At 50.0% G+C, this 15503-nt stretch overlaps 1 protein-coding gene and 2 long non-coding RNA genes across 3 annotated transcripts in view; all 3 read right to left on the bottom strand.

Moving 5' to 3' along the window:
- The window catches only part of LOC141060473 (uncharacterized), a 190916-nt gene that overhangs the window by 104101 nt on the left and 71312 nt on the right, over nucleotides 1-15503 (bottom strand). The window lies entirely within an intron of this gene.
- LOC141060496 (uncharacterized) lies at nucleotides 3645-4042 on the bottom strand. The gene is made up of 3 exons (XR_012222709.1): nucleotides 3931-4042; nucleotides 3796-3850; nucleotides 3645-3723 (listed from the first exon to the last, which is right to left on the bottom strand). It is a non-coding gene; the product is annotated as an uncharacterized lncRNA (long non-coding RNA).
- On the bottom strand, nucleotides 10052-10816 carry LOC141060495 (uncharacterized). The gene is made up of 3 exons (XR_012222708.1): nucleotides 10673-10816; nucleotides 10357-10516; nucleotides 10052-10260 (listed from the first exon to the last, which is right to left on the bottom strand). It is a non-coding gene; the product is annotated as an uncharacterized lncRNA (long non-coding RNA).

Here is a 15503-nt window from a genome sequence, read left to right as displayed (position 1 = left end):
GTTGTGTGTCATCAGCATAAAGATGGTACTGAAAGCCAAATCTGCTGATGGTCTGTCCAATTGGGGCCGTATAGAGAGAGAAGAGAAGGGGGCCAAGGACTGAGCCCTGAGGTACCCCAACAGTGAGAGGAAGAGGAGATGAAGTGGAGCCAGAAAACAGAACACTGAAGGAGCGGTCGGAAAGATAGGAGGAGAACCAGGAAAGAGCAGTGTCCTTAATGCCTAGTGACTGGAGCCTAGAGAGTAGGAGAGAATGGTCAACAGTGTTGAAAGCTGCAGAAAGGTCGAGAAGAATGAGCAGAGAGTGGTCACCATTACGTTTTGCTGTCAGAAGGTCATTGGTCACTTTGATGAGTGTAGTTTCTGTCGAATGTAGGGGGCGGAAACCGGACTGTGATGGGTCTAGGAGGGAGTGAGTGGAGAGGTAACGGGTAAGGCGTGAGTATATCAGGCGCTCCAAGAGTTTAGAGATGAAGGGGAGATTGGAGACTGGTCTGTAGTTGTTTGTGCAGGATGGGTCGAGGGTGGGTTTCTTTAGTAATGGAGTAATGATAGAGTGTTTGAAGGAGGAGGGGAAAATGCCAGAGGAGAGGGAGAGATTAAAGATTGTAGTTAGGTGAGTTGTGACGACTGGGGAGAGAGACTGGAGGAGATGTGAGGGAATGGGGTCGGTTGTGCATGTAGTCGGACGAGAAGAGGAGAGGAGCCTGGAGACTTCTTCTTCTGTGATGGGATCGAATGTGGAGAGTGAGCCAGGGGGAATGCAGGAAGGGATGGGAGTCACTGAATTTGGTGATTGGGAGCGGATTTCCTGACGGATATTGTCTATTTTCTCTATAAAGTGGGAGGCAAGGTCATCAGCACAAATGTCTGTGATAGGGGCTTGTGCTTTTGGCCTGAGGAGGGAGTGAAAGGTTTCAAAAAGTTTCTTGGGGTTGTTGGATAGTGAGGAGATCAGGGTGGTGAAGTAGGTCTGTTTGGCGAGGTGAAGGGCAGAGTTATATGTCCTTAACATAAATTTGAAGTGTATGAAGTCTTCTGGTGTGCGTGTTTTCCTCCATAAGCGTTCAGCACACCTAGAGCATCGCTGGAGAAATCGGGTTTGCGATGTGAGCCAGGGCTGTTTCACTCTGTGTTTGGAGGTTCTGAGGGTGAGGGGAGCTACTTGGTCAAGGGTACTTCTAAGAGTGTCATTGAAGTGATGTACAGCCAGATCAGGACAGGACAAAGAAGAGATTGGGGACAGTGATGAGTGTAGGGAGTCTGAAAGTGTATGAGGGTTAATGGCTTGTAGATTTCTGACTGAATGGTAGGTAGGAGGGTGCTGGGGTGAGCGAGGATTTGTGAGTGTAAAGGAGAGAATGTTGTGGTCAGAGAGGGGAAGCGGTGAGTTATCTATGTAGGAGATTGAGCAGAGCCGGGCGAAAACCAGGTCCAGGGTGTTACCGTCTTTGTGTGTTTCAGAGGTTGAGAGCTGAGAGAGGCCTAGAGAAGTGGTTAGTGATAGAAGCTGGGATGCAGATGTGGAAGTGGGGCTGTTAATGGGGATGTTGAAGTCTCCCAGGATAAGGGTTGGTAGTTCTGAGGACATGAAGTGCGGCAGCCAGGCAGAGAAATGGTCCAGGAAGTGGGTGGGTGAGCCTGGGGGCCGGTATATGACCGCTACTCTGAGGGAGAGGGGACGAAAGAGCCTGATGGTGTGGACTTCAAAAGAAGGGAATGAGAGTGATGGAACTGGGGGGATGACCTGGAAAGTGCATTGTGGGGACAGGAGTATGCCGACTCCACCACCAGGTCTGTTTGTCGGTCTCGGGGAATGGGAGAATTGTAAGCCACCATGGGAAATGGCAGCAGGAGAGACAGTGTCAGAATCCTGAATCCAGGTTTCCGTGAGGGCCAACAGATTCAGAGAGTTTTTCAGAAAGTAATTGTGTAGGAAAGGAAGCTTGTTGCATACAGACCGTGGATTCCAAAGGGCACAATTGAAAGAAGGAGATGAAGGAGTGCAAATAATATTAGTAAGATTATTAAGGTTTCGATGTGAGGTAGGGTAGGGGTTGAGGTTGGGGGATGGTGGACCGGGGTTGGGGGAGATGTCCCCTGAAATCAGTAGGAGGAGGAAGATAAAGAGCAAGTAGTTTTTGGAATTGTATGAAGATTTTTTGTGCAGTGTGTTTGGGCAAGATGGGCTGAGGTTTTTTAAGAAGGTGAGAAGTGCATGGGAGCTGTACATGGGAGAAGGAAAGAGAGAGGAGCTGATGTATATGAGTTGTGATGGAGGGGGGATTGGTCGGTGAAAGTGGATTGCAAGAGAACATAGGAGGATAGGAATAAAGCACATGGTTAAAAGGGACAGCAGAGTGAGGGTTACCTGACTCCTGTCCTGACTAACTGCCATGTAATAACTGCTGTATCCCGACGCTTATCTTCGTGACGCTTTGCTTCTGTGATGCGTGCACCCCCACATGCGTGCACCCCTAAGAATGGTTCACATTTATAGTCCAGACTGCTGGGTCAGAAGAGATGGATTGTGGGAACTGGTTGAGGATAATTTGGCAGCTGGGCTCCCATCATACATATCCTCCATCCCATAGTCCCGTGCCCATATACCATCATACATATCCTCCATCCCATAGTCCCGTGCCCATATACCATCATACATATCCTCCATCCCATAGGCCCATGCCCATATACCATCATACATATCCTCCATCCCATAGTCCCGTGCCCATATACCATCATACATATCCTCCATCCCATAGTCCCGTGCCCATATACCCATCACACATCCTCCATCCCATAGTCCAGTGCCCATATACCCGTCATACACATCCTCCATCCCATAGTCCAGTGCCCATATACCATCATACATATCCTCCATCCCATAGTCCCGTGCCCATATACCATCATACATATCCTCCATCCCATAGTCCCGTGCCCATATACCCATCACACATCCTCCATCCCATAGTCCAGTGCCCATATACCCATCATACATATCCTCCATCCCATAGTCCCATGCCCATATACCCATCATACACATCCTCCATCCCATAGTCCAGTGCCCATATACCCGTCATACATATCCTCCATCCCATAGTCCCGTGCCCATATACCCATCATACATATCCTCCATCCCATAGTCCCGTGCCCATATACCCATCATACATATCCTCCATCCCATAGTCCCGTGCCCATATACCATCATACATGTCCGCCATCCCATAGTCCCGTGCCCATATACCCAAACATACAAACAAACATACACATACACACACACACACACTTTGAGCTTTAGATATTGATACACAAGCCATGAAAAAAATTTTTGTTTTAAATGAAAATAAATGCAAAAAAAGCAAAAAACACTGAAAAAAACAATCATGAAAATAAAAAAAAAATACTTTAAAAAATGATTACCAAAAAAAAAAGAAAGTAAACCAGCCTAGAAATTAAGTTTAAAAAAAATCTGTAACCAAAAAAGCAGCAAAAAAAAACAAGGAAAATTACCAAAACATACTAATAAAAATTTACCAAAAACATAAAAAAAATAAACACCTGAAAGAATTTTCAATACAGTTCCAAAAAAAAAATAAACCAGCATAGAAATTAAGTAAAAAAAAAAAACAGTCCGTCTGTACTTACATCACGTCTTCCCGCCCGCACTTGGCCTTGCTGCTCCTGCCGTTCCTCCGGTGGTGGTGGCGTGGTGGAGGATGAGGTCTGAAAATTAAACAAAAAAAATTAACCACATGTGTATATTTTTACCAATCCATACGGAAGCATGGTACTCACTTCTTCTGCCTCTTGCCCTGTCCCGGGGACATATTCGTCACCAGATGAAGACATGCTGCAATAAAAAAAAAAAGAGACATAAGTACATAGAAATGTATTGAAATTTCAGCCAGACATTAGGTTTTTCATACTTACATTGGTGCAGCTTGTGCTTTTAGCTGTGTGTCCACTCGTTGAGCAGTCTGTTAAGTATTGTGGAATCCCAGTGCCCACACCATTTTATCACCTTGTTTTAATTTTTTTTTTTTACTGTCTAGACCACATTCCAGACGTGTTTATCTTAGAAACGCATGCGCATAAAAACGCAAGCGTGAGCTAGACCATGCACACGCATGCGTTCCCATAGGCTCCATTGTGGTGTTTTTGTGCATTCCGTGCGCAAGCGTGCGCATGCGTTTTTTTGACGAGACAGGGCGGAACCAAAAATGCAACATGTTGCGTCTGGCGCGAAAGACAAAAAAACGCATGCGCACGAAAACGCAAGTGTGCGCAAGACCATGCGCACCTCATGTTAAACATAGGTGCGCAGTGCGCACGATGCGCTGCGCAAAAAAGCGCTAATGTGAAACCAGCCTAATGTGAGCGGAGCCGCGTGTGTAATGTGCTCGGAGCGGAGCCGCGTATGTAATGTGTACGGAGCGCAGCCGCGTGTGTAATGTGTGCGGAGCCGCGTGTGTAATGTGTGCGGAGCAGAGCCGCGTGTGTAATGTGCTCGGAGCGGAGCCGCGTGTGTAAAGTGCTCAGAGCGGAGCCGCGTGTGTATTGTGCGGGGAGCGGAGCCGCGTGTGTAATGTGTGCGGAGCGGAGCCGCGTGTGTAATGTGTGCGGAGCGGAGCAGCGGGTGTAATGTGTGCGGAGCGGAGCAGCGGGTGTAATGTGCGTGGAGCGGAGCCACGGGTGTAATGTGCGCAGAGCGGAGCCGCGTGTGTAATGTGCTCGGAGCGGAGCCGCGTATGTAATGTGTGCGGAGCGCATCCGCTAGTGTAATGTGTGCGGAGCGGAGCCGCGTGTGTAATATGCTCGGAGCGGAGCCGCGTGTTTAATGTGCTCGGAGCGGAGCCGCGTGTGTAATGTGCTTGGAGCGGAGCCGCGTGTGTAATGTGCTCGGAGCGGAGCCGCGTATGTAATGTGTGCGGAGCGCAGCCGCTTGTGTAATGTGTGCGGAGCGGAGCCGCGTGTGTAATGTGCTCGGAGCGGAGCCGCGTGTGTAATGTAAGCGGAGCCGCGTGTGTAATGTGTGCGGAGCGGAGCCGCGTGTGTAATGTGTGCGGAGCGGAGCCGCGTGTGTAATGTGCTCGGAGCGGAGCCGCGTGTTTAATGTGCTCGGAGCGGAGCCGCGTGTGTAATGTGCTTGGAGCGGAGCCGCGTGTGTAATGTGCTCGGAGCGGAGCCGCGTATGTAATGTGTGCGGAGCGCAGCCGCTTGTGTAATGTGTGCGGAGCGGAGCCGCGTGTGTAATGTGCTCGGAGCGGAGCCGCGTGTGTAATGTGCGTGGAGCGGAGCCGTATGTGTAATGTGCGCGGAGCGGAGCCGCGTGTGTAATGTGCGCGGAGTGGAGCCGCGTGTGTAATGTGAGCGGAGCGGAGCCGCATGTGTAATGTGCGCGGAGCCGCGTGTGTAGTGTGCGCGGAGCGGAGCCGCGTGTGTAGTGTGCGCGGAGCGGAGCCGCGTGTGTAGTGTGCGCGGAGCGGAGCCGCGGGTGTAATGTGAGCGGAGCGGAGCCGCGTGTGTAGTGTGCGCGGAGCCGCGTGTGTAGTGTGCGCGGAGCGGAGCCGCGTGTGTAGTGTGCGCGGAGCGGAGCCGCGTGTGTAATGTGAGCGGAGCGGAGCCGTGTGTGTAATGTGCACGGAGCGGAGCCGCGTGTGTAATGTGTGCGGAGCGGAGCCGCGTGTGTAATGTGAGCGGAGCGGAGCCGCGTGTGTAATGTGTGCGGAGCGGAGCCGCGTGTGTAATGTGTGCGGAGCGGAGCCGCGTGTGTAATGTGTGCGGAGCGGAGCCGCGTGTGTAATGTGTGCGGAGCGGAGCCGCGTGTGTAATGTGTGCGGAGCGGAGCCGCGTGTGTAATGTGTGTGGAGTGGAGCCGCGTGTGTAATGTGTGTGGAGTGGAGCCGCGTGTGTAATGTGAGCGGAGCGGAGCCGCGTGTGTAAGGCTAGTTTCACATTAGCGTTTTTTTGCGCAGCGCATCGGGCGCATAAAAAACGCAAAGAAAAACGCAAAACAAGCGCGCGTTTTTTTACGTCATGCGCACGCTGATGCGTCAAAAAAACGCAGCGTTATTTGCGTTTTACATGCGTTTTTGCATGCGTTTGCGGTTTTTATGCGCATGCGTTTTTAGGTGTGACATTTCACAATAGAAAAATCCTTGAACACCAATGGGTCACCAGTGTGCGAGGAGCGGAGCCGCGTGTGTAATGTGTGCGGAGCGGAGCCGCGTGTGTAATGTGTGCGGAGCGGAGCCGCGTGTGTAATGTGCGCGGAGCGGAGCCTCGTGTGTAATGTGTGCGGAGCGGAGCCTCGTGTGTAATGTGTGCGGAGCGGAGCCTCGTGTGTAATGTGCGCGGAGCGGAGCCGCGTGTGTAATGTGCGAGGAGCGGAGCCGCGTGTGTAATGTGCGCGGAGCGGAGCCGCGTGTGTAATGTGTGCGGAGCGGAGCCGCGTGTGTAATGTGAGCGGAGCGGAGCCGCGTGTGTAATGTGTGCGGAGCGGAGCCGCGTGTGTAATGTGTGCGGAGCGGAGCCGCGTGTGTAATGTGTGCGGAGCGGAGCCGCGTGTGTAATGTGTGCGGAGCGGAGCCGCGTGTGTAATGTGTGCGGAGCGGAGCCGCGTGTGTAATGTGTGTGGAGTGGAGCCGCGTGTGTAATGTGTGTGGAGTGGAGCCGCGTGTGTAATGTGTGCGGAGTGGAGCCGCGTGTGTAAGGCTAGTTTCACATTAGCGTTTTTTTGCGCAGCGCATCGGGCGCATAAAAAACGCAAAGAAAAACGCAAAACAAGCGCGCGTTTTTTTACGTCATGCGCACGCTGATGCGTCAAAAAAACGCAGCGTTATTTGCGTTTTACATGCGTTTTTGCATGCGTTTGCGGTTTTTATGCGCATGCGTTTTTAGGTGTGACATTTCACAATAGAAAAATCCTTGAACACCAATGGGTCACCAGTGGGCTTGTGTCATTGGAATGTTTTATAGACCCTGTACTGCTGAATTCATCAGATTTTGCTGCTGTTTCCGGTGTCAAGATGGACCTGCGTCTGGATAATTTCCGCTTCAAGCTGGATCTTGACATCGCGCTGTCTCAGGCGTATGTCTTTTGTTGCCAGCAAGAAAGGGAGAGGGAGGGACAGCAGAGACGGCAGCGGAGTCGGTTTTGGAGGCATCCAATTATTGAACTCCGGGCAAGCCGTGGAGCATATCACACGCTGTACAGCGAGCTACAGGAAAACCCGGAGAAATTTGCTGACTATACACGGATGTCCCAGGAAAGCTTCCTTGACTTGCTGGGTATGGTTGAAGGAAACATCCGGAGACGGGACACTCAGCTCCGGCGTGCCATTCCTCCCGAAGATAGGCTCCTTGTCACCTTACGGTATGTATGTTGTTATGTTTGCATAATTTTTTTTGCTTTTTCAATTTTTTTATTTTTTTTTTTTTTGGCCAAAAAATTCGGGTTTTTTTTGGCTATTGAATTTTAACATTATTTTTGGGAAATTGCTTTTTTGCATAATGGTTTTTCTTCTGGCATGTACTAATCCCAAGCCTTTATAAAAAATTTTTTGCTATGTTGTATTAAAAAAACATGCAAAATAGTTAGGCCATGTACTTTTTATTTTCAGTGTTTTTAGTAATACCCAAGACAGAAATATAATTATTTTTTCTTTTTATGTTTTGCAGGTTCCTGGCAACTGGAGAGAGTCTTTCATCCCTGCATTTCCAGTACCGGCTGGGAATCTCTACTTTATCCGGGATTGTTGCCGACACCTGCAGGGCTCTGTGGGATGTTCTGTGTCCGGAGTTTCTGCCATTGCCCACTGCCGAAAAGTGGCTTCAAATATCGGAGAAATTCTGGGCAGTCTGCAATTTCCCGAACTGCCTAGAAGCGGTGGACGGGAAGCACATCCGCATCACAAAACCTGCAAGAAGTGGCTCTGAGTACTACAACTACAAGAAGTACTTTTCCACAGTACTAATGGCCATTGCGGATGCAGACTGCCGCTTTGTGGCGGTGGACATAGGGGCATTCGGACGGGGCAACGATTCCCAGACTTTTAAGAACTCTGATATGGGCCGGAGGTTGTACGGCAACCATTTCAATTTTCCACTGGCACGGCCTCTTCCCCAAACCCAAACTCCACCACTGCCATTTGTAGTGGTTGGGGATGAGGCATTTCAGATGTGCCCAAACCTGCTGAAGCCGTACTCCAGCCGTGACTTGGACCACCGCAAGAAAATTTTCAACTACAGGCTTACGAGGGCTCGCAGGACTGTAGAGAGCGCCTTTGGCATTCTAGTGTCCAGATGGCGAATTCTCAGCACCGCCATCAATCTCAAACTGGAAACAGTGGATGAGGTGGTGAAGGTGTGCGTGGTTCTGCACAATTTTGTTATGGCAAAGGAGCGGCCGAACTTTGACATGGATGAGCCTGCTGCCAACCCTTTGCCAGATTTTACTCAGCACCCTCTTCGGTCCTCAGTCGAAGTTGCCCAAATGAGGGACCAATTTGCGGACTTCTTTTTATCCGATGTGGGTCGTGTAGCATGGCAGGATCAAATGGTTTAATAGTTTTGTTGTTTGGTAAAAAATAAAATACATGTTTTTTTATACCTGTACCCAGTGTACTGTGTCTTAATAAACTCCACTACTCACCTGCCCAGGTTAAAGGAAAGAAAGGGAAACCACCATAAAAAAAATATATATATATATATATGTATGTGTGTATATATGTAAATATATATATATATATATATATATATGGGTGTATATATATATATATATATATATATAATAAAAAAAAGAAAAATCTGAAATATAGTATCCCTTTCAGAGTTGGATGGCTGACCATCCGGTATAAAGTAAAGAAAAACAAACCATAGTGTACGGCGCAGTGTGTGCAGGCGGCGAAAGACACAATAACCAAACATTATTTTGAAATAAAACTTTAACATTTATTTTACTTAGTTGGTGGAAACTGGGGGGTGTGGAGGGATGAGGAACGGCTTTGGGTGGAGTAAGGGGTTCTAGGGGAAGGAGGAACCAAAGAAGTGGGGGAAGGGAGCCGAGGCAAGGAAAGTTGTGATGTGGGAGGAGGGAGGGTCAGAGTCCTCCTCTTTGTTTTTTTATGACAGTGGCCCGTCGTCTTGCTGCTGTCCTGTCTAGAGCGGCTAGAGCCTGAGGACTGGCTAGACCCCGGGGACCGCCTTGAGCCTCTGGACCGCCTTGAGCCTCTGGACCGCCTTGAGCCTCTGGACCGCCTGGAGGCTGTGCACCGGCTGGAGCTGGGGGACCGCCTGGCGCTTGTGGACCGCCTGCCAGGATCTTGTACCTGCTGTGGCATGCTGGTGGTGGTGGATGTCCTGGCAGGGGCCGTAAATATTGAATGCGGGTCCCCCAGCTGATGCTGCTCCGAGGTGGTGGTGCTGGTGGTGGTAGCGGTCCATGCAGGTGTGGCTGTGGCGGTCCATACCGGGGTGGTCCTCCCGCTGGTGGTGGTGGTGGTGGCGGCGCTCCAGGCAGGGGTGGTGACGACGGGCCATCCAGTGGTAGTGGCGGCAGCAGTGGTGGGCCAGGCAGGAGCAGCGCTTGGCATGGTGTTGGCGGGTAAGTGTCCAGCTGCACTCAGACTTGGGGCGGTATATTGGTGTCCGGCGAGGCTTGGAAGTGTGGTGGCTGTGTAGTGATATGCAGCAGAAGTAGGTAATGCTGTAAAACGAGTCAGGGGTGGCACCGGTGGAAATGCCACCGCTGACTGCTGCATAATCCTACTCTGCTGCATAGCCTGCATAAAAGCATTGTTGCAGGCCTGCATGACAGTCAACTGGAGGTCAGGGGTAAGGTGTTCCGCCGTGTCCCGAGCTATTTGTGTATAAAAATGATGCGCTGGTCTGGCGAGGTCGACTTCCAGGCGCTCAAGGCGACCCTCGATAGACTTGTAGCGTTGGTCCAAAAGGAGGAAACCACTCTCAAGTCTATCGGAGAGTGCCTTGAGGCTACTCTGAAAGACCGAGCTCAGTTCAACGAACTCGGGCATGAGAGGGATGTCCGAGGTCCTCTGCCGCTGCTGGCGGGAAGTGCCCGCAAAACCAGTGGCAGAGACCTGGGACAGGGGAACACCTGAGCGACCAGCTTCCTGGTCTCCAGATGACTGTGGTGCAGACCTGCAAGGTGCTTCCTCGCTGATGGATGGCTGGGAGGGGTCCGGGGCAGCTTGATGAAGGACCGCTTCGGGCCCAGGTTGCAGGGTGCTGCTCCAGGTGCTGTGAAAAGAAATAATTTACTACCATAAATTAACAATTGCCAACTCCTGTGGAATAGAAAAGCACAGAATTAAACACAATACAACTAGAAAATACGTTCGGGAGGCAAGGACCGGTCTTAAAAATGCCAAGGCACGATGGTATCTGTACTTCGTGCCGGTCCTTGCCGCAGCACCACTGCGAACCTGATTCTCCTGACGGATATCCCTGTTGAAGCGGTCCTTCATCGAGCGCCAACGGGTTCTGACTTTGTTCACTGTGGGGAAAAGAAAAAAAGTAAGACTATGCACTGGAGGCTGTGATCATCCAACTGTGTGTGATGATAGAAACTCCATGGAGTTAATAGCATCACACACAGTTGGGTGATCCCGGCCAAGGTCACTGCTGCATCACACTGCATTTAAATACTTACGAAAATCCTTGCGGACCCGGGGAGAGGCGTTGTCCCAGCCATCCATCAGCGATGCGGCCACCTCGTTCCAGAGCCGCCGGATCACCACGTTGTCCGAGTGCAGTTGGTGAAGGGTGTCCCACAACGGGACTTGCTCCTGGACTAGACGGATGAGCTCGTCGTTGTCCAGGGCGAGGTCCTCCTCCCGCTGTGGAGCCTAGAAAAGAAAGACAAACATTAATCTTTGAAAGATTTTAAAATGAAAAATATAGAAAACTAGCTGAAGAGCCCGGCGCTGCCCGGGCATAGTAGAACTGTGGTTAGTTATAGAAAATTATAATTATCCTCCATCCCATAGTCCCGTGCCCATATACCCATCATACATATCCACGATCCCATAGGCCCGTGCCCATATACCCATCATACATATCCACGATCCCATAGGCCCGTGCCCATATACCCATCATACATATACTCCATCCCATAGTCCCGTGCCCATATACCCATCATACATCCTCCATCCCATAGTCCTGTGCCCATATACTCATCATACATATCCTCCATCCCATAATCCAGTGCCCATATACCATCATACATATCCGCCATCCCATAGTCCCATGCCCATATACCATCATACATATCCGCCATCCCATAGGCCCGTGCCCATATACCATCATACATATCCGCCATCCCATAGGCCCGTGCCCATATACCATCATACATATCCGCCATCCCATAGGCCCGTGCCCATATACCCATCATACATATACTCCATCCCATAGTCCCGTGCCCATATACCCATCATACATCCTCCATCCCATAGGCCTGTGCCCATATACCCATCATACATATCCTCCATCCCATAATCCAGTGCCCATATACCATCATACATATCCGCCATCCCATAGTCCCATGCCCATATACCATCATACATATCCGCCATCCCATAGGCCCGTGCCCATATACCATCATACATATCCTCCATCCCATAGTCCTGTGCCCATAATAATAATAATAATCTTTATTTATATAGCGCCAACATATTCCGCAGCGCTTTACAGTTGAACAGTTTCAAACACAACAGTCATAAGTAACAACGTTAACAATACAATAATTAAAGCGAAATAAGACGACCCTGCTTGTGGAGCTTACAATCTACAATGAGGTGGGGGAGATACAAAGCATAGGTTTGTATTTACAATGATGTATTTACAATGACGGTCCAGCCATCTTCAGGGGGTGGGGGTTAGATGGAGATAGTGAATGGGCTACACACACACAAACATAACATGACTTTGATTACTGAATGTGATAGGCCGCTCTGAACAAATGCGTTTTGAGCGAGCGCCTAAAACTATGCAAATTGTGGATGGTCCTAATATCTTGGGGTAGAGCATTCCAGAAGATTGGCGCAGCACGGGAGAAGTCTTGGAGTCGGGAGTGGGAGGTACGGATTAGGGCAGAGGTTAGTCGAAAGTCATTTGCAGAGCGCAGCGGTCGGTTAGGCCGATAGACAGAAATGAGGGAGGAGATGTAAGGGGGTGCCGCACTGTGGAGAGCTTTGTGGGTGAGAACAAGTACTTTGAATTGTACCCTGTAATGAATTGGCAGCCAGTGTAACGACTGGCGAAGAGCGGACGCGTCTGAGTAACGATTAGCCAGATGGACAACCCTGGCTGCTGCATTAAGGATAGACTGGAGAGGGGAGAGTCGAGTGAGAGGGAGGCCAATTAATAGAGCATTACAGTAGTCCAGGCGGGAGTGGATCAGGGCGACAGTGAGAGTTTTTGTTGTTTCCATGGTGAGAAAAGGGCGGATTCTAGAGATGTTCTTTAGGTGTAAGCGGCATGAGCGGGCAAGAGATTGTATATGGGAGGTGAAGGAGAGATCGGAGTCGAACATAACACCCAGACAGCGTGCCTGCTGTCGGGGTGTTATTATGGTGCCACCCACAGAGAGGGAAATGTCAGATTTAGGGAGGTTAGTAGATGGTGGGAGCAGAAGAAGTTCAGTTTTGGAGAGGTTGAGTTTCAGATAGAGAGCAGACATGATGTTGGAGACTGCAGACAGACAGTCAGTGGCGTTCTGTAGTACAGCGGAGGTAAGGTCAGGGGATGATGTGTACAGTTGTGTGTCATCAGCATAAAGATGGTACTGAAAGCCAAATCTGCTGATGGTCTGTCCAATTGGGGCCGTATAGAGAGAGAAGAGAAGGGGGCCAAGGACTGAGCCCTGAGGTACCCCAACAGTGAGAGGAAGAGGAGATGAAGTGGAGCCAGAAAACAGAACACTGAAGGAGCGGTCGGAAAGATAGGAGGAGAACCAGGAAAGAGCAGTGTCCTTAATGCCTAGTGACTGGAGCCTAGAGAGTAGGAGAGAATGGTCAACAGTGTTGAAAGCTGCAGAAAGGTCGAGAAGAATGAGCAGAGAGTGGTCACCATTACGTTTTGCTGTCAGAAGGTCATTGGTCACTTTGATGAGTGTAGTTTCTGTCGAATGTAGGGGGCGGAAACCGGACTGTGATGGGTCTAGGAGGGAGTGAGTGGAGAGGTAACGGGTAAGGCGTGAGTATATCAGGCGCTCCAAGAGTTTAGAGATGAAGGGGAGATTGGAGACTGGTCTGTAGTTGTTTGTGCAGGATGGGTCGAGGGTGGGTTTCTTTAGTAATGGAGTAATGATAGAGTGTTTGAAGGAGGAGGGGAAAATGCCAGAGGAGAGGGAGAGATTAAAGATTGTAGTTAGGTGAGTTGTGACGACTGGGGAGAGAGACTGGAGGAGATGTGAGGGAATGGGGTCGGTTGTGCATGTAGTCGGACGAGAAGAGGAGAGGAGCCTGGAGACTTCTTCTTCTGTGATGGGATCGAATGTGGAGAGTGAGCCAGGGGGAATGCAGGAAGGGATGGGAGTCACTGAATTTGGTGATTGGGAGCGGATTTCCTGACGGATATTGTCTATTTTCTCTATAAAGTGGGAGGCAAGGTCATCAGCACAAATGTCTGTGATAGGGGCTTGTGCTTTTGGCCTGAGGAGGGAGTGAAAGGTGTCAAAAAGTTTCTTGGGGTTGTTGGATAGTGAGGAGATCAGGGTGGTGAAGTAGGTCTGTTTGGCGAGGTGAAGGGCAGAGTTATATGTCCTTAACATAAATTTGAAGTGTATGAAGTCTTCTGGTGTGCGTGTTTTCCTCCATAAGCGTTCAGCACACCTAGAGCATCGCTGGAGAAATCGGGTTTGCGATGTGAGCCAGGGCTGTTTCACTCTGTGTTTGGAGGTTCTGAGGGTGAGGGGAGCTACTTGGTCAAGGGTACTTCTAAGAGTGTCATTGAAGTGATGTACAGCCAGATCAGGACAGGACAAAGAAGAGATTGGGGACAGTGATGAGTGTAGGGAGTCTGAAAGTGTATGAGGGTTAATGGCTTGTAGATTTCTGACTGAATGGTAGGTAGGAGGGTGCTGGGGTGAGCGAGGATTTGTGAGTGTAAAGGAGAGAATGTTGTGGTCAGAGAGGGGAAGCGGTGAGTTATCTATGTAGGAGATTGAGCAGAGCCGGGCGAAAACCAGGTCCAGGGTGTTACCGTCTTTGTGTGTTTCAGAGGTTGAGAGCTGAGAGAGGCCTAGAGAAGTGGTTAGTGATAGAAGCTGGGATGCAGATGTGGAAGTGGGGCTGTTAATGGGGATGTTGAAGTCTCCCAGGATAAGGGTTGGTAGTTCTGAGGACATGAAGTGCGGCAGCCAGGCAGAGAAATGGTCCAGGAAGTGGGTGGGTGAGCCTGGGGGCCGGTATATGACCGCTACTCTGAGGGAGAGGGGACGAAAGAGCCTGATGGTGTGGACTTCAAAAGAAGGGAATGAGAGTGATGGAACTGGGGGGATGACCTGGAAAGTGCATTGTGGGGACAGGAGTATGCCGACTCCACCACCAGGTCTGTCGGTCTCGGGGAATGGGAGAATTGTAAGCCACCATGGGAAATGGCAGCAGGAGAGACAGTGTCAGAATCCTGAATCCAGGTTTCCGTGAGGGCCAACAGATTCAGAGAGTTTTTCAGAAAGTAATTGTGTAGGAAAGGAAGCTTGTTGCATACAGACCGTGGATTCCAAAGGGCACAATTGAAAGAAGGAGATGAAGGAGTGCAAATAATATTAGTAAGATTATTAAGGTTTCGATGTGAGGTAGGGTAGGGGTTGAGGTTGGGGGATGGTGGACCGGGGTTGGGGGAGATGTCCCCTGAAATCAGTAGGAGCAGGAAGATAAAGAGCAAGTAGTTTTTGGAATTGTATGAAGATTTTTTGTGCAGTGTGTTTGGGCAAGATGGGCTAAGGCTTTTTAAGAAGGTGAGAAGTGCATGGGAGCTGTACATGGGAGAAGGAAAGAGAGAGGAGCTGATGTATATGAGTTGTGATGGAGGGGGGATTGGTCGGTGAAAGTGGATTGCAAGAGAACATAGGAGGATAGGAATAAAGCACATGGTTAAAAGGGACAGCAGAGTGAGGGTTACCTGACTCCTGTCCTGACTAACTGCCATGTAATAACTGCTGTATCCCGACGCTTATCTTCGTGACGCTTTGCTTCTGTGATGCGTGCACCCCCACATGCGTGCACCCCTAAGAATGGTTCACATTTATAGTCCAGACTGCTGGGTCAGAAGAGATGGATTGTGGGAACTGGTTGAGGATAATTTGGCAGCTGGGCTCCCATCATACATATCCTCCATCCCATAGTCCCGTGCCCATATACCATCATACATATCCTCCATCCCATAGTCCCGTGCCCATATACCCGTCATACATATCCTCCATCCCATAGTCCCGTGCCCATATACCCATCACACATCCTCCATCCCATAGTCCAGTGCCC

Source organism: Dendrobates tinctorius, unplaced genomic scaffold (genome assembly GCF_039654945.1).
Source record: "Dendrobates tinctorius isolate UK_male_01 unplaced genomic scaffold, ASM3965494v1 ptg000237l, whole genome shotgun sequence".
Classification (NCBI taxonomy): Eukaryota; Metazoa; Chordata; class Amphibia; order Anura; family Dendrobatidae; genus Dendrobates; species Dendrobates tinctorius.
Note: the sequence above shows the minus strand (reverse complement) of the source record. Positions and strands in the feature narration are given on the sequence as shown.